Source organism: Amblyomma americanum, chromosome 2, assembly GCF_052857255.1.
Source record: "Amblyomma americanum isolate KBUSLIRL-KWMA chromosome 2, ASM5285725v1, whole genome shotgun sequence".
NCBI lineage: Eukaryota > Metazoa > Arthropoda > Arachnida > Ixodida > Ixodidae > Amblyomma > Amblyomma americanum.
In genome coordinates, this window is record NC_135498.1 from 36,807,897 (window position 1) to 36,832,531 (window position 24,635).

At 45.1% G+C, this 24,635-nt stretch overlaps 2 long non-coding RNA genes across 2 annotated transcripts; one reads left to right on the forward strand and one right to left on the reverse strand.

Moving 5' to 3' along the window:
- Positions 1-337: 337 nt before the first annotated feature.
- LOC144118480 (uncharacterized) lies at positions 338-6,851 on the forward strand. Its single transcript, XR_013312036.1, has 3 exons — positions 338-464; positions 3,104-3,190; positions 6,439-6,851. It is a non-coding gene; the product is annotated as an uncharacterized LOC144118480 (long non-coding RNA).
- A 7,902-nt stretch (positions 6,852-14,753) lies between these two features.
- Positions 14,754-21,324, reverse strand: LOC144118482 (uncharacterized). The gene is made up of 3 exons (XR_013312037.1): positions 18,499-21,324; positions 17,046-17,147; positions 14,754-14,822 (listed from the first exon to the last, which is right to left on the reverse strand). It is a non-coding gene; the product is annotated as an uncharacterized LOC144118482 (long non-coding RNA).
- Between the last annotated feature and the right edge of the window lie 3,311 nt (positions 21,325-24,635).

The following is a 24,635-nucleotide window of genomic DNA, read 5'->3' on the forward strand; positions in this document are numbered from 1 at the left end:
AGACATCTAGGAACACATGAGGTTTCATTTATTGTTTTTTTATTCGCTGTTTTTATTCAAAATCCAGTGGGCATATGGTGATGACGTCACAAACTCACTTGACCTAATTGGCCCACCTAGGTTGATTCAAGGTCAAGCAAGCTATCTGACAAACGTCGGCAAAATTGGTGAGAAAGGGCCTTACAGTGCTAGGCGACTAAACAAACTGGAAGCAGAATTTTATGGCCGAGATTTTCTCGCAGCAGACAATCTTTTGCTCTTGACACCAACTAACCCGCGACAACCACCTCGTGACAGAGAGTCTTGGTCACAATAGAACGCGCTAAAGCAGGTCCGTGCTTGTCAACAGTATTCTAGGGGAGGGTAAATGATTTCCTTTTCCAGGGGTCACCAGTGTCTCCTCCTATGTCCTGCCTCCGCTTCCACGTCATCCATTGGGATGTTGTCCTGAACAAGAAAGACCTGTAAGGCTCTCTTTTCTGCTGTCTATTCTTCAACGAGCAAAAAGCAGTGATGCATGTTTAGCTGCTTATTACCAGTCAGTCCCGCGGGTTAAAATTAGAAATTCGTCAGGACAGGTCCCCATTTTTACTCGTAGTACCAGAAAACATAAAACAAAATATCGGACACCACGGCTAATCTAAACACCGTTGTTTGGGCGGCATCTTATAGGTTTTTCTGAGCTGCTTTTCATAAGGAAGCTCCTCAAACTGCGTTGATTTCAGTTTCAAATTCTTAAATTAGAAAGGAACAAGAACGAGCTTAGACTCCGGTGGGTCATGAAGAATTACTTAGGGATAAAATGAATATAAATATAAGCTGGTCTGTATAAATAGGGTAAAGCGTTCAAGTGACAAGAGGACCGGCATTAAAAAAGGGTTAGGAAATGAAAAAAAAAAAGCGAAATACAGGTGGCGCCATCACCGGCCTCTTCCGCCACTAAAATGAATCCTCCGATACCGATTTTTTTCGCGGATCCCCGAGGCTACGCTGCATCACCATTCACTTCAAGACGGCGACAACACGACCTTCTCGGTGACGACGTCACGATTTTGAATCGAACGGCACGAAGATTTTTGGAACCAATTTTATCGGCGATGAATGCGTGTTCTGCTGCCGGACAATTGTAGACATAGCCACGCAAAGCCAGAGAACCAATTTTTACTGCAAAGAATATTTGAAAAAAGTTTGCCTCATTGTCCCTTTAAGCAGTATACATAGGCACGTTGTGGACGCATGGTGCAAAGCTAGTGGAAAATATTGTTTTATATTCTCATGGCTCGGCACGCTTTTTGTAACCGGTCAGTTGAGTGCGATGGGTTTTTGATCCTTCTCATGTGAGCCTGAGGAGTGAGTGTGCACGTCCCGAACTTCTTCAGGCGTTTTCAGAACGAAGCATTGCAATAATCGTAGCCTTCCGCACGAGCATTTTTCTCCGTGCTTGGAAGTGGTTTCTTCTGCTGTCCTTACTCTATTGCAAAGGAAGCTTCGCCTTCACCAATATATTCATCCACGCCCCAGTTAGTGCAGAATATGCACGCTGCAACCTTTTTCCTGACGAAACAACTCTTCTCGTAGGAATACTTCAGATTATGCCTGCAAAAGCTTTGCTTTATAAATACGTAACTGTGGACATGTTTACTTGCGCCTAATACTAAATGTTTACTGCGTGGCGCAGAAGTTTCTGGAACACGCATGTGCAGATAACGCAACAACTGATTGCGGCACTGTGCAGGAGACGAATTTTTCAAAAGCCGGTGGATATGGCCCTAGGCGTGACAGGACAATCATGTGACATTAGTTGGTATCAATACCGGGCAACTGGGTCGCGAGGTTGCGCAGCACTGAATTTATTTCGCGTCTATCTTCACGGATTCTTGGAGCACTAAGGCCAGCTGGTCGTTTAGTTCAACCGACGCTTGCCACGCAATCCAGGAAGGTTACAGAGGCGGGAAAGAGAGGAATTAGTGATCCTCATTCATAGCCTACAGAAAATCAACCGATTTGATTGAAATTTTCTAGCAACTATATAGTTGCTAGAAAATTTCAATCAAATCGGTCAATCAATTTCAAAATATAGTCGCTATATAGCGACTATATTTTCTAGCAACACGATAGCGTTTGCATCAAAAGCGACATGGTTCTGTTTTTTTTTTTTTGGCAACGAAGTTTGAACTCACCATTCTGCACAGCGGCTTGAATATCGATGCGACATTTACTCACGCTTGGTTCTAACAGTACACCGTTTACGGTGCACGGCGTGTGATTTGAGAATAGAAGTAGAAAAATATGGGCCGCTACTTGCCAAGATCGGAACAGCATTTTCTTTGAGAAACGCAGAAACAGGGGGGCTAACGAAAAGGGTTCAGCTTGAATTAAGGACAACGCAGCGAGCTACGGAAAGAAAAATGATGGGTGTAACGTTAAGAGACCGGACGTGAGCAGAGTGGGTGAGAGAACAAACTCGGGTTAATTACATCCTTGTCAAAATCAAGAGGAAGGAATGGGCTTGGGCAGGGCATGTGATACCAAAGCAAGATAGCTGCTGATTCCTAACAGCAAGATAGTGGATTCCAAGAGAGAGCTAGCGTAGCAGGGGGCGGCAGAAGGATAGGTGGGCGGATGAGATTAAAATGTTTGCGGGGATACAGTGGCGGCAGTTTGTAAAGGACAGAGACATGGGGACCCTGCAGTTGGCGTAGTCAGGCTGCTGATGATGATGAAAAAGTTGGAGGAGAAAAAATAAAAAAAAACTATACACATTGCGACACAAGCCAATTCTGCTCGGATAACAAAAAGTAAGTGAGAAGGCTGAAGCGGAAACAATGTGGTCAGTTCCATTTCACGTAGGGCTGTGGGGAGACGATGGAAACTGCACTTCTCTTCGAAAAAAAAAACGAGACTTTAACCGAGCCAGTTCTCCTGTCCCACTGAATACATCAGTTGCTCTGATAGGCATGCACTATCTCCGTGACTGTGCTGCATAACGAATCAAGAAAAAAAAAACAGCCTGGCCAAAATATCATTCTTGGGCATTCAAATGGTCGCAGAAAGCGAATAACTGGACCTTTCTGTCTTATGTTTTCGATTTTTTTTCTTTCAGCCCGAAGACAGGCACTGCAATTTTTGGTGCATGAAAGAGAACGGCCAATACAGCGAAGGCAGATACAAAGATGGCCTTGACTGTGATGTAAGCAGTCCAATCGGGACACAGGGTGTTTCTGCATTCGGAGGGGGGGGGGGATATTTTACTGTAACTAATTAGGCTATTGTAGCTAAGCCCTGAACAGTAACGAAAAAATGTTAGGAGACCGAATCCAGCAACTTTCAGCATTACTAAGACTGGTGTATTATAGCCATTCCATTCCAATTCTATTTCTTTTTGTCATTCGTTATTGGCTGAGGCACCCTCATATGTTTGATCACTGGGATCAGCCAGCAGGTGCTGCGGACGATGAGGAAAGAATATGGCTGAATAGAAATAATTGTGATCCCGCGAAGACCATGTGCATGTGCACCTTTTTGACACATAAGACTCTTATTCTGCTAGATATTTTCAAGCGAGGTAGGCAAGGCTGAGTAGCTACATTGGTCTTACAACGAGTCACAAGAGGTTAGTTTATGGTTGACCTCGACAAGGTTTCAGCATACTCTAGTCGAAATAATACAGTGCCACAGTACGCCTAAGAACCTTCCCCACACTGGCCTCCAGCAAGGTGGCTGCTAATGATTCAGTGCCTAATTTTTCAGGTTATTTCGCAGAGCTTACCGTCTCTCCTCTAAACAATTCCTACTGCTTTCCTGCTGCTTTATTGCTGCGGTTACGTGACCTTCAGTGCTCAGTGAGGCATTGTTGTCGTTTTAATACTGTTCAAAGAAAAGACGACAAAATTAGTGATCGAAATGCTATATCCGAGAACTGAAGAAAAAAAAGTGTTGCGGACAAAATGAACACTTCATGGCTTTCTAACTCATTTATTTCCATATTTATTTTTCTTCTCAAAATTGCAGCTATAGCTTTCAATAACAGGCTTCGATCTCGCACTTTCACTTATGCCTTCTAATGCACAACTGCGGGAATTTGCCAAATTAAAATCGCTCATTAATACGCACTCCAATAGGATAATTCTTTCATACAAGCATCTTAGGCTAGCTACAAATAGTGGTATCGCTAAACCGACAGTAAGTACCAGAGCGTTTGGAAACATCGCACTTTACTCGATCACTCACAATTATTTGTGCGCGCAAACGCAATACACATCGCTTCAATTCATTCACGATATCACGCCCAGGAAAACACTGAGAGTTGCTGAGCAAATGTCTCAACATGTTGGCTCAAAACAGACGCTCGATTCACGAAGCTGCTGGCGAGTGTTTAGCGGATAAATGGCTCTTTATTGGCTATTATAGGTACATTAGCCAGCCAGTAATAAACCTTGAATTTTATAAAACGTGGGAATAGTCTACGAATATGTGTGTCGCGATAACTAGTAGATTTATAACTGAAGTTCATGTATAGAGCAGTTGCGAACAAGGTAGCCAATATCAGGTATAAAAGCAAGGGAATGGCTCGCCGAGCCGCACGCGCGTTCAATAATTAGTGAATGACTAAAGAAAATCACAAAACAGGCGCCAGCGCTAGCAGCGAGCGTCAGAAAAGAAGGGAATGAGGTATTATCGGGCAAAAACGTCTCCGGCAGGCTTTACCGATAACGAAAGACGATCGCTATGTTATAATGCTATAAATTCCGATCACATTTGCGGATGTGATAGTCGGACTCATTTGCTCTAAAATAATAAAAAAAGAAAACCATTTATTTCACCAGAAACATAGATTTTGAGAGGAGACACAACAGAAAAAGCTGCAATATGCAGCTTGGAGTCCTATTGTGCCCACAGTTCAGGCAGAAAACACAGCACGAGAACACAAGAGCAAGGCATACACACAAAATTCAATACGGGGAGCCAATTCAACAAGCAATGCATGTCATGAAATCACAGTTGATAAGACTGTTGAAGAAAATAAAGTTGTTAAATTAGGTATTTTCTGGAGGTGTTTTCGAGTATGACGTTTTCGTATCCTACGGCATTAAGGAGTATTGTTAATTTGCAGGATACTAACTGAGCATGATAATAAGTGCGGCAAAGTGATATTGATCATGAATAATGCTGCTGTACATTGAAGTAAGGAATATAACTGATCACATTGAGCATTTAGATAAAAACAGTGTTATTAGATGATACTCCTTTTTTATACGTGGATGATAGCTGGAACGCGTTCAGCGGCGCTGACTTCATAACACCAAAATTCACAAAAAGATTATCCGTGTGACAGTTTCATGGCACGTTAGATATCAGCCTTAATGCCCGCTTTTGCGCGAGGACTATTTTTTCGATGTCTTGTTTGGTGGTAGCATCCCAAATAATAAAACAATAAATGAGCGATGGAAGCAGAAAGCCACCGTATATTAGAAGTTTAAGTTTAGTTGGAAGATGCAACCTATTAAGGCATATGATGCCATTTACTTTGTTCATTTCGTTATGTACATTGTCAATCTGTGCACCCCAGCTTAAAGTCTCAGAGAAAATAATAACTAGACATTTTATGGTAGAGACGACTTCAATTTTGCTTACACGAAGTAAAGACTCTTCGTCATGTTGAAGTTGTTTATTTTCAGCATGGAAGGTTATGTCTTTCGTTTTAGTTGTGGCGACTTTTAAACAATGAGCTTGGAACCAATTTAGCAAGTGTTTCAGAAATTCATTTCCACATTTCATTACTTCATTCACATCCTTACCTGTGGTAAGCCTTGTCAGACAAATGGCAAATTGAATGATATTTACTGAAATCAAATGTGAACAGAAATTAAGTCATTTATGTACAGTACGAACAGAAAGGGACCTAAAATAATTAAACGAGGTAATCTAATGAAACGAGATAAACGAGGTATATGATAGTGAAACGAGGCGATCAGTCGCCCATATAGAGCCTGTGCGCCTAGATACCGTTATCAAAATAGTCTATGGACAATCTATAGTCTTCTTACAGACTCTATCGGCCTCCTATAGATATTTATTTTTGTCTATTCATAGTCTACAGACTGTTCATAGACAAGTCTACTAAACGTTTATGGCCATAAATCTATAATCTCTATAGACTGTCCATTTGATTTGTATTGCCTACAGACTTTTCTCTGGGGTTTGTCTACAGAGAGTCTATAGACTTTGTAGACAGAAGTCCATGGAAGGTCTATAGATTGTGTAAAGAAATTTTTCTAAGGGTGTGCGCCTATATTGCTTCTTGGGTTTCCTGGAGGCTTTTTCCACGACAGAATGTACAGTTTGACACGATGTTTTCAAAGTAATGGTGCGAATCTAGTACCGCTGCCTAGCATCACTTGTCTAATACGTGCTCTGTGCGTGTATGCATGCTTGCAGTTTGGAAGAATAGAAACGGGCGTGTGCTTTGGCGGACTTTGTCACGCTCGCATATCCGTACAAAGGTACGGTAACGGCACCGGCGGAGAGCCAATCGGCGAAGTTCCAACGCCCGCGCCTGAAGCGCCGCCACCCGAGGTCGCAGGACCTGAGGAAGTCACCGTGATAGTTCCAACGGGTGCAAGTACGGAGGAACCGTCGCAGGATTCTCGACCTCCGTCATCGGAGCAGCCGTAGGCGCCCACCGAGGAAGTCACTGTCAGAGCTCCAGCGAGTGAACCGCCGGAGGAACCGTCATATCCAACGGAGGAAACGTCGGAGGCTTCTGGACCTCCGCCAACGCAGCAGCTGCCGCAGGAGCTACCCGAAAGTGAGCCGAATGATTTTGATAGCGTGACTCAAAGTCCAGACGACGACGGCGCCGAGACCGAAGACAAGGAAGTATACGCATTAGAAAATAAAGATGCCTCTAAAGTCGCCGTCTGTATGTCGTGCTAGGCCGGGGGCCTTGCCGAACGCGCGCCTGTGCGCTGTCCGAGGAAGCAGTCCAGACACCGTGTTCCCAAGCGACGAAAGAAGCCCCCTTTATTATCGTACTCCGCTTTTATACACTCACGTCACATGACCGTAGAATCGCTATCGCAGTCGCAGCTGCCGATGGCTGCTGACGTCACGCGTCAAGCAGGAACCGACGATCGCAGCACACTGTACTTGCGCACAGGAGATTTTATCATCGTGCTTCGTAAAACGATACCTTGGAATCACGATAAATGTAAGTCGCCTGCATCGGTAGAGTAGAGTACTCTAATCCCAAAGAGAGTTTACTCTCACCGAAAACAGAACTTGTAAATAAGCTGTAAAAAACAATAGGAAATGAATACAGGTGTTTCCAACATTCACCGTTTCTGCAGTACACTGCGGTGACACCTAGACAGGACCCCGGGTCACGGATGCCAGCCTACACCACTATCCACTCCACGGTGTTGATCTCGGAGTCCCCTTCGGTTTCGACGACAGGAGTTCGAATCCAAGTTAAATTTCCAAATTAAAGTTGAAATTCCAAGTTAAGATTTTGTAGAATAAATGCGCCTTTTGTCGCCACACACATACCAATATGGCCAGAAAGAGTCACGGAATCGATTCTCACTGAGAACAAAATTTGGGTTTAGTTCTCTTGAATGTCTGTGTGAGCACAGATCCGGCATAAGGCGTGCATGTGCACGGCGACGTTGTATGCCATTCCCGAAGTGCAGACTTGATCGTTATCTTTGTTTTTGAATTTTTTATTTAGACACGAAAGCGGCCTCGGGTGATGGGCCAAAAGGCAGATATGCTCTTCTTGACAGAACCCTTACATCCGTGCTTTGCTCAGGAACGGTACAACATGTACATTTAATACACTGAAATTGTGTAAATAAAATCAATACAAACACTGGCATTCCACCCGAAGTGGCACTTTCCTGCCGAAGATTGCTGCTGCAGTGAAATTTAGCCTATAGGACACAGGCAGCGAAATTAAGTCACATCTGCAGCGATTTATTATAGCTTCTTATTATTATACACTTTATAATGCACCAATCAGCAGAAGCTGACCCGTAGCATAATGTTTTTATTCATTCCTTTCTCCCTTTTTTTTCTTGCAAGTGTCATTTTTTATGTGATAGTTTATTTTAAACTCCTTTGTAAATCGTCGGGGTTCAACAACTAGTAAAAAAGAAAATGTTTTGGCACTTCAAGAGGAGGAAGCCTTAAAGCTATAAAGCAGAAAAATGCTCTTTTTCATACATTTCTGAAAATGCAAAGTCCTGATTCGCTAAAAAAATTCAAAACTGCCAGAAATAAATTAAATGCTGAACTCCGACGAGCAAAGGTTGCTTACTATGAAAAACTTTTTGTAAACATCTATAGACACCAACCAGCTGCAGCGTGGAGAGTAATAAATAGTGCACTAGGAAGAGATAAAAAAGATGCACTCCCTGATCAAATGATTTATAGAAACCACCCAGTTACCGGTCCTGCTCTTGCCGACTTTTTCAATAAACATTTCATCGGATCTTCTGCACACGCTAGCAGTTACATAACTAGCAAAGATATTGGACACTCACTGGCTGAAAGTGTATTTCTTCAGCCAACAGATCAGGCAGAAGTATACAGAACGTTTATGTCCCTGAACAATAGTAAAGCGCTTGATATTGATAATATCCAAATTAAACCCATTAAGTATATTTTAGAGTACATAACTGCTCCACTTACATATATTTTCAACCTATCTATTGAATCGGGAGAATTTCCCGCTGCAATGAAGAAGTCTAAAGTGTCAGTTATATATAAAGGAGGCGATAAAAACTTACCAAAAAATTATCGTCCAAATATCAATAATACCTATGTTTGCTAAAGGTTTCGAAAGGATATTGCACTATCCTTTTAACCAATTCTTTGAGAAGAATCATCTCATTTCTGATGCACAATTCGGCTTCAGAAAAGGACGTTCAACTGAGCTAGCCTTATTGGGGTTAAAGGAACACGTGCTGCAATATATACAAATGAAACTAATAACCCTTGGCCTCTTTATAGACTTTAGTAAGGCTTTTGATTCCCTTCATCATGGTATCCTAACTCATAAGCTCTCAGTCTATGGGATTCGTGGCAACCCTTTATTTTTAATAAAATCGTACTTAGCTGACAGGCAACAGTGTATATATTCGAAACCACCAATCATCTCTACTACCTATAATCAGAGGCGTACCTCAGGGAAGTGTACTAAGCCCTCTGCTATTTAATGTCTATTTAAACAGTATTGTGAACATTTACCAAGGTTTAAAATTCATTATTTACGCTGATGACTGCACGATTTTGTTCTCTGGTCCTGATGTGAATGAACTAGTCACCAAGTGTAATCAACTTCTTAATCGGCTTCGTGAATGGTCTGATATTAATCTACTAAAAATTAATCCTGCAAAAACGAAAGTTATGTTATTTTGTGCAAGAAACAAAAATTTTCGTCTAGAAAAAAAAGATCATTTGTGATGGTGAAGAAATTGCAATTGTTCACGAACACACCATACTAGGTGTAACATTTCCTTCACACCTTACATGGAATTCGCATGTTGAGAAGATAATAAAAAACCTCTCGTTGGTAACAGGTGCAATTGCTCGTTGCCGCGCGTTCCTTCCTGGTAAAATAAAGCTACAAATATATATAATGCATTATTTGTCTCGCAAATAAGCTATTGCTCATTAGTCTGGTTGACAACAACTAAGACCAACCTAGAAAAAATTTACCTTCTGCAAAAGAAAGCTATACGTCACATTGCCAATCTTGATTACCTAAGCCACACACGGCAAGCTTTTGAAACATTCAGTGTGTTAAAAATTCAAAGTATGTATGAATTCCGAATATTGCTTTCATTTCATCTGTCGTCATCCTTTAGGCCTATGATAGAAGGCACTGCGCTACTGAAACAGAACGATCACACAGTTAATACTCGGTACACAGACACTTGGTTAGTTCCCCATTTTCGCACTGACTATAAGTTCCATGCACTACAGCACAATCTTCCAATAATTTTAAATAGATATAAAGACATAAATAACCCTACTAAGAAAGCATTGCGGGAATTATTTCTTCAAAAATAATTCCTGACGTATAATTCGCGCCCAAGTACAGCTGCTCCCTTGTATCTTATGCAAATATGTTTTCTGTATTTCCCTATTGTAATTTAATGATTTTGTGCTTTCTGGCTGTCCTGTTTTTTGTGAAAACTGTAACCTGACTATGTGTTCGTTTTTTTTGTGTGTGTATGTAAATGTTCTCAACAAAGTCTGCTTCTATGCCTTGTAAAGGCTGCCTGGGCCTCGTCAAGCTGTATACCTAAAGCTTTTAGTCCAGGCAGCCGCCAGAATTTTCTGGAAAATAAATGGAATTGAAAAAAAACAATTGAAATGTCTAGTCTGACAGGCTCCAAACCTTGTTTTCAGGAGCACTACAGGCACAAGTTGGATGGCGGCACTAGCACATAATTTACTCTCGTTGTTGGCATACCAGTATAGCTTGTATTAGCGATGTTGCAGGCGTCATCGGCGTAAAGAACCGTCTTCTTATACCACTCTTTTATGGCTTGTCCTCGCTGAAGAAAGCGCTTGTGTGAAGACACACACAAAAGCAAAGGAGGAGGTAAAGCGTATGGTTACATAAACAGCTACCAGATGCCTGACGAGATTATCCATTGTTTTGCTGTTGTGACTATACAGGGCGTTTCACCTAAGACTTTCCACAATTTTTAAAAATAGTACTTTTAAGTTAGAAGAGTGCTTTTTCGGCACAGCACTTTCAGCGATGTAGAGCATCATAGCAGAGCTATGACGTGCTAACCAGCAGGCTGGCTAACTAATATTGAATAGTTAGCTTTTTAACTACTATCCTTAGGCTCATTAATTATTGAGAGGCGTACAGCCCACCGTAAGTAGTATCGATACCTCTTTTTTATAATTTTGAAAACGCGGTTACCCTCGGCGCTGTGGCCCAACAAATTTTGACTATTTCGAGGAGTTACGTGCACTGGACAGGTTTCTTTGCCTGCAAGCTTCTCGAAAGCGCGTGTATTTTGGCGCGACGTAGCCAAAATTTGTCCGGCCACAGCGCCGAGGGTAACCGCGTTTTCGAAATTCTATTCCGTATGCGCTTCTAAAGCAGCTAGTCCGTATGCTCCCCTATTACGCTTGTGGTACCCCGGAGCTTATGCTGCGTCGATGTGGCGCCGAAGTTTGTTTCGACCGCGAAGCCTGCCGCTTCACGTACGGCTGGGTTTTGCAGTTGCAAGCGTGTATTCTCGCGATCACGAGCACGCCAAATACGGAATGCTCAGTGCTGCTGATCCGACGGTTCCTCGTCTGCCATGGCATGGCGCTGCACTATACTTCAACAGGGTGAGTTGTTGGGCTAGTTGGTGTTCGGATTTTACAGGCATATTTTTAGCGCAAAGGACGGGACGAGATACAGACAAGACTATACTGCACTATACCCGTGCGACCTTTTCGCTGAGTTGAAAAGATGACGAAGCGGCCGCGAGGACTGATTCCCTTACCTAATTTTCAGTTTGTTATGGCGCCCTAACCTCCGGCAGCCTCCTCTGCTACGGAAACAGAACTACACAATTTTTGTTAGGTCATCGCACGCTTGCCATATGCAATCTGCAATTTAGATGGTCACCGCCTGGTTATGGCCAATCCCCCTTGTGGGTATGTGCCATTTTGTGAGGGGAACAACAACAGCTGTCCGCATGTGCATGAGGCCCATCGCGGTTGGGCTCGCTGTAACAGCTTCTCGCTCCGAAAATGAAGCTATGTGTTGTGTTTCTATTGCTATTAAGGTGACAATGATCTCGCGTTCAGTCGCTCCGTCAATGAAGTCCACATTTTCACGCCATGCCTTCATCCTCCCAAGAGAGGGGTGGCGGGCAGGGGGCGTAAAGACTTCGCTATTTAGCGACACTTTTACCACGCGTACAAGAATTTTATTGACGACGTTGTTGGCCCTCCCATCATCGGCCCTTTATGTATTTATTTTTATTTATTTCAAAATACTGCAGCCCCATTCTAGAGACTATAGCAGGAGTGGGTACATAAGATGTGGTACAATTCCACGCATAAAAGGGTACATGACAAGGATTGCGAATATAAACGCGGCACACAACACCCTACAATGCTACGACTCAATTGCCGACGGAAAATCAGAAAGAAGCTAGTAAATCTACGTGTTGCGCAACCAACGATCAGATCATTTTCGCTCGAATTCTTCGAGTCATGTTTAAGTGAAACGCAGCAGAAAAATGTCAAGCATCCTGAATCCATGGCCGGATTCGTGTGCTAATACTGCAACTGTTTATTTTCTTTGTTTTGAGGTCTCAAGTTCCTAAAAAAAATAGTTTGTTGCCCATGTGTTCATCTTCCTAGATTCTTGCCTACTGCTTCACCAAGCTGTTGTTGTCACCGCGACCTGAAAATATTTAAAAAGCTGCAACTACGGCAAACAGAATTATTTCCACTTAAAAAAAAAACAGCTTTTCTCTTTCCTACCTTCGCAATGATCATGTGTCATAATGAAATAAATCTGCCTCTAAACAGAAACAACACGCCGTGAACGGCGCAAGCCAATGCAACTAGCGAAATAATAATAATAATAATTGGTTTTGGGGGGAAAGGAAATGGCGCAGTATCTGTCTCATATATCGTTGGACACCTGAAACGCGCCGTAAGGGAAGGGATAAAGGAGGGAGTGAAAGAAGAAATGAAGAGAGAGGTGTCGTAGTGGAGGGCTCCGGAATAATTTCGACCACCTGGGGATCTTTAACGTGCACTGACATCGCACAGCACACGGGCGCCTTAGCGTTGTTCCTCCACAAAAACGCAGCCGCCGTGGTCGGGTTCGAACCCGGGAACTCCGGATCAGTAGTCGAGCGCCCTAACCACTGAGCCATCGCGGCGGGGCTCAATGGTCTCATATTTCGCTCAGGGAACCCCTTAAATTCTTTAAGTAGAAATAGACGGCAATTACTTCATCAAAAATTCTTGATCCTTGCTTGGTTTTTCTTGTTTTGAGCCACTGGCAAACGCTGTTTTGTAGCCTGGAGCTATTTGCGCACTGCTGGTTCCCCCAGAGAAACAAATGTATGTAACAAAGGTGCGCTAAAATGTGCTCTACAGACAAGGCTGCATTGTCGGAAGCAGCTCTCGCAGTGGCGGTGGCTCATGGAAGTCCCACGCACAAAGAGAGCCTGGTGTCGATATGCACATATGCAATTTTTTTCGCTTCCGCACAATACACTTGACCTTTATCCGACGCTGCGACTGCTCTTTTGTGTTTGTTTTTTGAAGGTTGTCTTGTCCTTGACAGATTGATATTTCGCGGGCTTTTGCTGCGACTTTATTGACCAGCAAATGCTTCTGCTACCTGGGGGAAGATCATGCTCTAGTTGAAGTTTTTCTTGTTTCAAGCGACTAATAAAAAAAACAGGAGAAAAGAATATGGAGTTTGCTATTGTGTTCGAAAATACAGGAGTGATTCCTTGTAGCGGAGGAAGACCCGGTGTCGAGAACAAGCCACCGATCGAGCTACAGCTGATGGACAGCTTTTGGCGACTGACACGTCGCTGAAGAAGCTCGTCACAAGACGAGCTTCTGTTCTTCCGCTTTTTTTCGCCCGCGTGCACTTTTGCAGTGCCGAGGGACGCATTTTAAGTGCGGCGAAAACATCGATCGAAACGAGAATGTCGCTTTCTGCGCACTAAAAAAAGATTCGGCGGTCATGTCTGCGAATTTAAATAACAACGCGATGGTGCACTCTGCCGCGGTCAGAGAAAGCTGCTTTATTTACAGAATGAAGGGTGTGGGGAAGAGGAAGCGAGAAGAAAGAAGGTTTTAACTGTGTGAGGTCAACAACAACAACAACAACAACAACAACAACAACAACAACAACAACAACAACAACAACAACAACAACAACAACAACAACAACAACAACAACAACAACAACAACAACAACAACAACAACAACAACAACAACAACAACAACAACAACAACAACAACAACAACAACAACAACAACAACAGCAACAACAACAACAACAACAACAACAACAACAACAACAACAACAACAACAACAACAACAACAACAAAAACAACAACAAAAACAAAAACAAAAACAAAAACAAAAAAAACAACAACAACAACAACAACAACAACAACAACAACAACAACTGCTGGACAGAAGAAGGGTGCGAATATCTACAATGCGCCTGATGACAGTCAAGGGGTTGAGAACCGCGCAGCGCGCGAAACGAAAGAACACTTGAATTTCCTCGAGAGATCTCTATGCCTCTGACGAATGAATTCCCGGTATAAAGACCTACGAGAACGACCTACTCTTCAACTGCAACCAGAAATATGCAAACGGCACTCTCTCGCGCGCAAATGCGGGGTGCACCGCATTTGCCTCATGACCTGCAGAGAGGTTATTGCAGACTTGGGAGGCTTCCACGACGATTATAAGCTCAGATTAGTTCACATAAAACAGTGCTTGAGAAGCGAAATTTTTATGTTAATTATGATGCCTTTTTACCTTTAAAGTGTCTGAGATAGTAGCATTGCATCTAGAGCTTATTGAGTGAGCGAGATTTTTATGCAAGAGGAAGTAGACAAGCGCGCACCGTCGCGTAAGCACTGAGGCGGGGGAGTGCAAAGCGTTCCAGTGCACTGTTGGCATAGGAATGAATTTCATGTCACAGAAATGATGTTTGCAAAACTGTTCAAGGTTAGATGAATACATTTATTTATTTATGCTCTGTTGGCACTGTCCACGCACGCAGACCCCGATCAAACTCCTTACCTGGAAAAAGGAGAAAGACAGAATGCTTCCTTTTTTAGTCTGTTAAGGTTTTTCCTTCTTTCAGCAGTACAGTAAAGAACGAGAGAGGACACTTAAGCTTCATTTTAAGGGTATGATGCCAATGGACAAACGCCAACATATGCGGAACTGGACCTTTTCTATTTGACGTTCATGCCCTGGCACTTCACATAGCGCAGTGCAGTGGTGCACCGGTTAACGATGCGCCAATGCTCTGCGATGGCAGACGCCGGCAGCAGTGGGTCTCGTGAGACCCAAGTTGCGGATCGTGAGCAACCCCTCGACACGAGTCCTTAACTTAACTGCCACATGTCTGTAGGGTGGTTGCGATGAAGTCACAAGGTCACGTGAGATAGGTGGCACAGTGCCAACTAGGTTGCTTTCCTGGGGATATTTTTGTGAGTTTTTCGCTTACGGCTAATGACGCCGAAGCCGACGTCTAGGACGACGGCAACAGCAACGCCGGGTTTTCTGCGACGCGGAGCCACTAACGCTATCGCGTTAATATTTGTGAAGGGAGTTGTTTTTCTGTGGTACTTTTTCGCTGTTCACAGAGCAGCGTTATGCTTAAGTATAGTTGGGTAGATTTGGTTAAAACACTTTACCTTGTTATTTAAAACTGCTTTGTATACTCGGAACACTAGTGACTGACTATACTTATTAAAGACTGCTTATTGTTTTTCGTAACATGAAGTCATTACATAACGGTTTAGTTGCATGCAGTGAGTGCATCACACTAAATGAAGTGACCGTAGAATGTTTCAAGAAAAAGTAACTTTCGAACTAAGTAAAAGCCACGTGTAGTGGTCTGAAAACCGCATATAAAGTTTCCTTTGCAAATGCGTAGAAAGAAGACACAGGATAGGCGCTTGCGCCTACATCTTTGCGCCTACAAAAACATCATGAAAAGCCCCCAGCTGGATTTACAGGGTTGCAGTATTGGGCTATTAATAGCCAAATTTTATAAATTTTGTCCGAGCTGTTAAACTTTTCTTTTTGACAATGTGGTTGTTTTTCGGTACGTTTTTTCCTGAACATGTGTAAAAAAAGTAGAAATCATTATTACAATGTGCTCTCTAATGAAATAGAAATAGAAATGCATGTAAAATAAAATACAGACTACGGGAGGTTAAACAATTTGAACGCGGCTGCAACAAAATCTAAATTTGAAAGCTTTTATGGTTCAGAACGCTTATGAATGCTAGAGGGTTGTCGTCGTGGGACATAGCATCTGTGGAGTCCATGTGTGGATATGGAGTTCATATGTGGTAGAAACTAATATGCAGAAATCCGTGCGGAAAATTAATCTCATATTGCTTCACATTGGCTACATTTGGGCTACTACGGCGGTTAATTTGACTACCTGCGGTGGAAGTGATCTGGCAACCCTGCTCGTCCAGCTTTCTATTCTATACGATGCAACGACGGTGTTAGACTAAAGGGACACTGATGACAAATGGAAGTTTTCCTGAAACGACAGGGCACCGCGTCCTAATCACAAATAAACCACTCTGAGTGAAAACGGGCCTTTTATAAGCTAATAATAAAAAACATAAAAACGTGCTAGAAATGTCGCCACCACCGAATAATTCCGCAGATGCATGAGTCCGTCCTTTTTGGTAATAACGTCAAGAATGTGAATCGACTGGCGGGAAGTTTTTAAATTCAAATTTGTCGCCGATAAACCAGTGTTTTGATTCCGAAAAAAGTCGTCATAGCTATAAAAAGCAAGAGAATCAATTTTTGATTGAGAACAATAAGTGTGTGGTGTTTTCCTGACTGTCCATATACAATGCTATCCGTGCTGCTTAACTTGGTGTTATATCCTCACGCGCTGCCACACTCGCTTTTCCATGGAAGACATGCTGCATTGAAGCTTCACTGTTGATGCGAGTCAAACCGACTTGAGGGCTCGGGTGTATGAGTGCGAGCTTGCGCGTGTGTGCTTGTGCGCCTGCGTAAACAGCAATACTGATAAACGCTTTTACTTCTCTCAGTTCGCAGACGCACATGAACAGCGCAGGGCCCTTTGTAGGCCCTGTTTTCCGACAAACATTACTTGTCCGTCATGGAGAGTGCTACACTTCAGGGGTGCCCAGAAAGGCACCGTACCTCCTGTCCCATTCATCGCGCGTAGCAAGATGTAGTTAGGATATATCGATTTCCTGTAGTGATACACATTTGCTTGAGTACAGCAAAACTCACCCTCCTGTGTAAGTAACACTGTGTTCCGTCTTTTTCCAACTCGTAGTTGTCCGCGCCCGTGTGGTTGTCGCACTTGAACTTGCAGCTGAACACCGGTGACGTCTGTAATTCAAGATGTATATATAGATGGAGTTGGAATTCATTCATGCTCAAAATGGTAGGCTTCTTAAGCTCAGTATTGAGAGAGAGAGTTTTGTTAGTGAAGAACAGGTAGAATAAAGTTTTCTCATCACCCCGGAGTATTCTGAAATCGTGCGAAACTTGCTACTTAAAACGCTTAAAAAAATTAGCTGCTGTGTAAGGAGTGGCATGGACGCAGTCAACGAAAACATATTCGTAAACGACGCAAAGTGACGCAATGCGTACAGGCACGAAATTTAAATTCCCTTCAATAAATCCAATGGCATTTTTTATCGTGTTTATATAAATTTTTATTTTGTTCATGCATCTTCCTTGAAGTTTTTTCCTTAAGAAGTTTGTTCCTTAAGTTTGTTCCTTAAAGGAGATATACGCTTACATTTGGTTACAACTCAAGGTCGCAGCCCCAAATAACCCCCTCATAGGGAGCCCTTCATTCAATGTCTTCTACCTATATTTTCATGACGTCGTGGTCAGCAGCCTTGCACATGTCAACTTAGCATCGCAGTATCTGGCATTTGCAAGACGGTTGACCGCGACGTTCTGACATTATATAGGCCGACCCCATTGACTGAAGGGCTTCCTTTGAGGGCGTATTTGCAGCTGTATACTTGTATTCTATCGCAGTACAGTTTTTTCCGCCTTGACCTGATTTCATGCGTGCATCTACTCTTGTGCCACGATTTTACTATTACCATTCGAGAATGCTTTCCGAAGCCTTTAAGCCTGCTTCTCTCCTTAGGAGATTTTAAGTTATAAAATCATCTCAGGCCAACTCATACTCTTTGCGCTTACAGCAGCAAGTTTCTTCTTCGCGCTGTCAAGAGTGCAGAAAGCATGACTCATTAACGGTGTTGAAGTTAGCTGGTGCCATACTCAGCAGTACTGCACGCGATTCCAACGAATGCGTGCTTCTCTTTTCAGAAAATGCGATTCACGTCAGACAAATAAGAAAATCCGAACGACCACCCCTTTTCCACGTTAGGATGCTTTCAGGAACAAACCGCGAGAAGTCTGAGACGTAAGTCTCCAAGGCCCAGGGTTTAGCGTTGGACCCTGTTGTCTGACTCTTACGGCACACCCGAAGTTTCATTTTACAGATGCGTACGAGTAGTTTTTCATAACTTCTAGAAATATGAGAAATTTTGGATTTTAAGGTTGACCTCGGGTCCGAATTGCACCGATAAACTTCGTGCTCTGTGTCTGAGGACTTCAGTGCAAGAAGCATAATGCTGCCTTGTAATTTTGAAAGTGAAACGGGAACTGAACAATGCCATCAACTTATTGCTCTCCCTTGTTTCACCTCAACACTTACCGGTGGCTCCATCCTGCAAGGTCTTTTTCCTTTCGGTTCCTCTGAAGAGAGTGGTGCATTACTATCTCCTTCCTCGCCACCGCGATTTAGCACACCTTCCACTTCGTTCCTCAAACCATTCATTGTACCAAGCAGTGTTGCAGTCCCGTACCCCACGGCATTCCTTTCTGCCTTTACAGTGTTAACGTTCGTCATGCCACGCTTAATTTCTGTGCTTTCGGTTCCTTTGTCCGAGTTTAGAATGGTCCCTCCATAGTTCGGCAGCTCAATGGCAGAACGTGCATTCAACCCTTCGTCGTTTCTACGCATAGGTGGTGCAGAGCTCGATTCAGACCTTCCAACTATTTTCTTCTCTCCCGACGTAGAAATAGTCGCACCTGTCGACCTTATTTCCGTGATGTTGAATACGCGACCATCTGGTGCCCGCACTATATTCGTAGTAGATGTCGTCGTATTTTGCAGCCGCACGAGTGTTCGAAGCCCCGGAATTAGTAGCGTGCCATCTCCGTTGCTCTCACGATTTGTTCCGTCAGAAATTGAAGTAGAAGGAACGGCTCTTTTTGGGAGCAAAGAGTTATGAACTTCCCCAGGTATTCCAGATCGTGAACTTATTGCAGATCGTTCAGCGTACAACTTGCGCATTATCGCGGCGGATATAGCATCAGCGGTCGTTGTTGAAGAACTTGGGAGGACAGGAACTGTTCGCAGTAACTTTCCATCAGCGCCTTTTTGTGGAATGATGTTATCCACAGTATTGGGGCTTATCTCACCCCACAGAAAATAATGATTGTTGGAGACTTTGATGGTATTTGACGTCATAGTTTCCACCCCAGCTGAAGAAGCTTTAGGCACAAAAATCTTGTTCTTGTTCTCGGTCTTACGGGGATTGTTTGCGCCTACTTTATGCACCGCGGTTTGCTTTGAGATAATTGCGCGCCGATCTGCTGGGCGTCCGCCAAGTCTAGTGTCATTCCGACTCAGAGAGGTTGCACTTGGAAGTGCTGCCGTCGCAATTTTGGTGGCGGTAGGGAGAGGTGTCGCTGACCCAGCAGGCATACTTGAGGGAGTGTTGACGGCCTTTTGGGGCTGTCGCGCACCAGTAAGCCCAATTACTCCGCGTTTGTCGACGGGTGATGCAATTCCTGCTTGTACGTTCCAAGTGTTCAGGTGGTGTAGCGAATTAATTTTCGAAGAAAGTTCTCGTGGCTGTTTCGCTGACGGTAGAGATTCTGTTACAGGTCCTGGCTGTGCAGAAATTGGTTTAGCTCGAGGCCGCGTACCTGAAAGCTTTTCTCCCAAGTGTTCAGCGAGAAGTTCCGTATATTCAGTTAACCTTCCTACGCCTGCTTTGAACAGCATTAACAGATCAGTTGCCGACGTGTGCCCCGTGCTTGCGCTAGCCTGGGATTTCTCTGATAGCGTTGACACTTTGTCATGTTTTGCATTAGGGTGTGTAGGAAGGACGACGCTAGTGGTTTTATTTTTGTTAGCAGTTGTTAGTTTAACTGATCCGTACCCGTGACTATTCGCTGAATTTTCGACCGTGACTCCTGTGGTTGTCTCCACAGATGGCTCGCCAGGAATGGGTAACCGGCGCGTGGGCAATTTTTTAGCCCATTCAGGGGACATCCAAGAACTTTTCACGTTTCGAGTTCCTTGGGCACTCCGCCTAAATGCAACAGATGGGTTCGTAGCTGGTTCAGCCGTAACCATGGAAACTGGAATTGTGCCTGGACGTACTGACACTCCTTCCTTCCAGACATGCGGTCCAACATTCACAACAGCTGCCAAAGATGGAGAACTAGGTGAGTGTTGTAGCATAGGTACTGCGTAGCTGGCCCCTTCGCGGGAGATTTTGGTAACATCAGATGAGTTTGTTATGTTTCCTAGCACCGTTCCAGCATTTGCCATAATTTCCAACGGAGGAGAATCTGAACGATTCCGTCGTAGCGTTGACGCGTTGGCACTTACAACTTGTTTTGCAGCGAATCGTTCTCCGATTGCCTTCAGCGTGGTAAATGCATCCCCCAGGAGATGCGTTGCACCATTTGCCGCCGTCTGTGCTGGCAGTGATGCTAGTCGGTTTGATTCGGTGCTTCCTGCAGAGGCCGTCCCTGATAATTTAGACGATGGCACCCTTCGCGCTTTCATTTTTAAGCTCGGCTTAGTGGCGTATGGTGCTGTGCCCTTCATTTGCGAAGCAGGGCTTTTTGGAAGAACGGCGTTTCGTGCACGAGACACATTGGATGCATTTGCAGTTGCGGACAGTACGCCTCCTGCAAGCATGGTCCTTGCTTCTTTTTTGAGATGCGTTGCAGCTTTTGTTATCGTCTGTGCTGACAACGATGCTTGCCGGTTTGGTTGGATGCTTCCTGTAGAGGCCCTAGCTGATAATGTAGACGACGGGAGCCTCTGCACTTTCATGTATAAGCTCGGCTTAGTGGCTAATGCTGCTGTGGCCTTCTTTTGCGAAGCAGGGCTTATCGGAAGAGCGGCGTTTTGTGCACTAGACACATTGGACTGCATTGCGACCGGTTGTGCATTTGCAGCTGCGTACAGTACGCCTCCTGCAAGCATGGTCCTTGCTTCTTTTTTGAGATGCGTTGCAGCTTTTGTTATCGTCTGTGCTGACAACGATGCTTGCCGGTTTGATTGGATGCTTCCTGTAGAGGCCCTAGCTGATAATGTAGACGACGGGAGCCCCTGCACTTTCCTGTATAAGCTCGGCTTAGTGGCGAATGCTGCTGTGGCCTTCATTTGCGAAGCAGGGCTTAACAGAAGAGCAGCGTTTTGTGCACTAGACACATTGGACTGCATTGCGACCGGTTGTGCATCTGAAGCTGCGGACAGTACGCCTCCTGCAAGCATGGTCGTTGCTTCTTTTTTGAGATGCGTTGCAGCTTTTGTTATCGTCTGTGCTGACAACGATGCTTGCCGGTTTGTTTGGATGCTTCCTGTAGAGGCCCTAGCTGATAATGTAGACGACGGGAGCCCCTGCACTTTCATGTATAAGCTCGGCTTAGTGGCGAATGCTGTTGTGGCCTTCATTTCCGAAGCAGTGCTTAACGGAAGAGCGGCGTTTTGTGCACTAGACACATTGGACTGCATTGCGACCGGTTGTGCATTTGAAGCTGCGGACAGTACGCCTCCTGCAAGCATGGTCCTTGCTTCTTTTTTGAGATGCGTTCCAGCTTTTGTTATCGTCTGTGCTGACAACGATGCTTGCCGGTTTGGTTGGATGCTTCCTGTAGAGGCCCTAGCTGATAATGTAGACGACGGGAGCCTCTGCACTTTCATGTATAAGCTCGGCTTAGTGGCTAATGCTGCTGTGGCCTTCTTTTGCGAAGCAGGGCTTATCGGAAGAGCGGCGTTTTGTGCACTAGACACATTGGACTGCAATGCGACCGGTTGTGCATTTGCAGCTGCGGACAGTACGCCTCCTGCAAGCATGGTCCTTGCTTCTTTTTTGAGATGCGTTGCAGCTTTTGTTATCGTCTGTGCTGACAACGATGCTTGCCGGTTTGATTGGATGCTTCCTGTAGATGCCGTCGCTGATACTTTAGACGACGGTAGCCCCTGCATATTCATTTCTAAGCCCGGCTTGGAGGCCAAATCGGCCGTGGCCTTCATTTGCGAGGCAGGGGTTATAGGAAGACCGCTGTTTCGCGCACGAGTTGCAGAGGACAGCATTTCAGCTGGTTTGGTGTTCGCACCTGCGGACGATACTTCGCCTGCCAGCGTAGTCCTTGCTTGATGGTTGAGTTGCGTTGCAGCATTTGCCATCGTCTGTGCAGCCAGCGATGCTAGCCGGTTTGATTTGATGCTTCTTGTAGATGCCGTCGCTGATATTTTAGACGACGGGAGCCCCTGCATATTTATTTCTAAGCGCGGCTTGGAGGCGAAGGCTGCTGTGGCCTTCATTTGCGAGGCAGGGCTTATCAGAAGACCGGTGTTTCGCGCACGAGGTATAGGGGACAGCATTGCGGCTGGTTTGGTGTTCCCACCTGCGGACAGTACTTCTCTTGCAAACGTGGTCCTTGCTTCCTTCCTGACATGCGTTGCAGCTTTTGTCATCGCCTGTGCTGACAACGATGCTTGTCGGTTTGATTGGATGCCTCCTGTAGATGACGTCGCTGATATTTTAGACGACGGGAGCCCCTGCACATTCATTTCTAAGCTCGGCTTGGAGGCCAAATCTGCCGTGGCCTTCATTTGCGAGGCAGGGGTTTTAGGAAGGCCGTTGTTTCGCGCACGAGATACAGAGGACAGCATTGCGGCTGGTTTGGTGTTCCCATTTACGGACTGTACTCTTGCAAACGTGGTCCTTGCTTGCTTGGTGAGGTGCGTTGCAGCTTTTGTGATTGTCTGTGCCGGCAGCGATGCTAGCCGGTTTGATTTGATGCTTCCTGTAGATGCCGTCGCTGATATTTTAGACGACGGTAGCCCCTGCATATTCATTTCTAAGCTCGGCTTGGAGGCCAAATCTGCCGTGGCCTTCATATGCGAGGCAGGGGTTATAGGAAGACCGCTGTTTCGCGCACGAGTTCCAGAGGACAGCATTTCAGCTGGTTTGGTGTTCGCACCTGCGGATAATAATTCTCCTGTCAGCGTGGTCCTTGCTTGTTGGTTCAGTTGCGTTGCAGCATTTGTCATCGTCTGTGCCGACAGCGATGCTAGCCGGTTTGATTGGATGCTTCCTGTAGATGCCGTCTCTGATACTTTAGACGACTGGAGCCCCTGCATATTCATTTCTAAGCTCGGCTTGGAGGCCAAATCTGCCGTGGCCTTCATTTGCGAGGCAGAGGTTATAGGAAGATCGCTGTTTCGCGCACGAGTTGCAGAGGACAGCATTTCAGCTGGTTTGGTGTTCGCACCTGCGGACAATAATTCTCCTGCCAGCGTGGTCCTTGCTTGTTGGTTGAGTTGCGTTGCAGCATTTGCCATCGTCTGTGCCGACAGCGATGCTCGTCGGTTTGATTGGATGCTTCCTGTAGATGGCGTCGCTGATATTTTAGACGACGGGAGCCCCTGCACATTCATTTCTAAGCTCGGCTTAGAGGCCAAATCTGCCGTGGCCTTCATTTGCGAGGCAGGGGTTATAGGAAGACCGCTGTTTCGCGCACGAGTTGCAGACGACAGCATTTCAGCTTGTTTGGCGTTCGCACCTGCGGACAATAATTCTCCTGCCAGCGTGGTCCTTGCTTGTTGGTTGAGTTGCGTTGCAGCATTTGCCATCGTCTGTGCCGACAGCGATGCTCGTCGGTTTGATTGGATCCTTCCTGTAGATGCCGTCGCTGATACTTTAGACGACTGTAGCCCCTGCCCATTCATTTCTAAGCTCGGCTTGGAGGCCAAATCTGCCGTGGCCTTCATTTGCGAGGCAGGGGTTATAGGAAGACCGCTGTTTCGCGCACGAGTTGCAGACGACAGCATTTCAGCTTGTTTGGCGTTCGCACCTGCGGACAATAATTCTCCTGCCAGCGTGGTCCTTGCTTGTTGGTTGAGTTGCGTTGCAGCATTTGCCATCGTCTGTGCCGACAGCGATGATCGTCGGTTTGATTGGATGCTTCCTGTAGATGCCGTCGATGATACTTTAGACGACTGTAGCCCCTGCCCATTCATTTCTAAGCTCGGCTTGGAGGCCAAATCTGCCGTGGCCTTCATTTGCGAGGCAGGGGTTATAGGAAGACCGCTGTTTCGCGCACGAGTTGCAGACGACAGCATTTCAGCTTGTTTGGTGTTCGCACCTGCGGACAATACTTCTCCTGCCAGCGTGGTCCTTGCTTGTTGGTTGAGTTGCGTTGCAGCATTTGCCATCGTCTGTGCCGACAGCGATGCTCGTCGGTTTGATTGGATGCTTCCTGTAGATGCCGTCGCTGATATTTTAGACGACGGGAGCCCCTGCACATTCATTTCTAAGCTAGGCTTGGAGGCCAAATCTGCCATGGCCTTCGTTTGCGAGGCAGGGGTTATAGGAAGACCGCTGTTTCGCGCACGAGTTGCAGACGACAGCATTTCAGCTTGTTTGGTGTTCGCACCTGCGGACAATACTTCTCCTGCCAGCGTGGTCCTTGCTTGTTGGCTGAGTTGCGTTGCAGCATTTGCCATCGTCTGTGCCGACAGCGATGCTCGTCGGT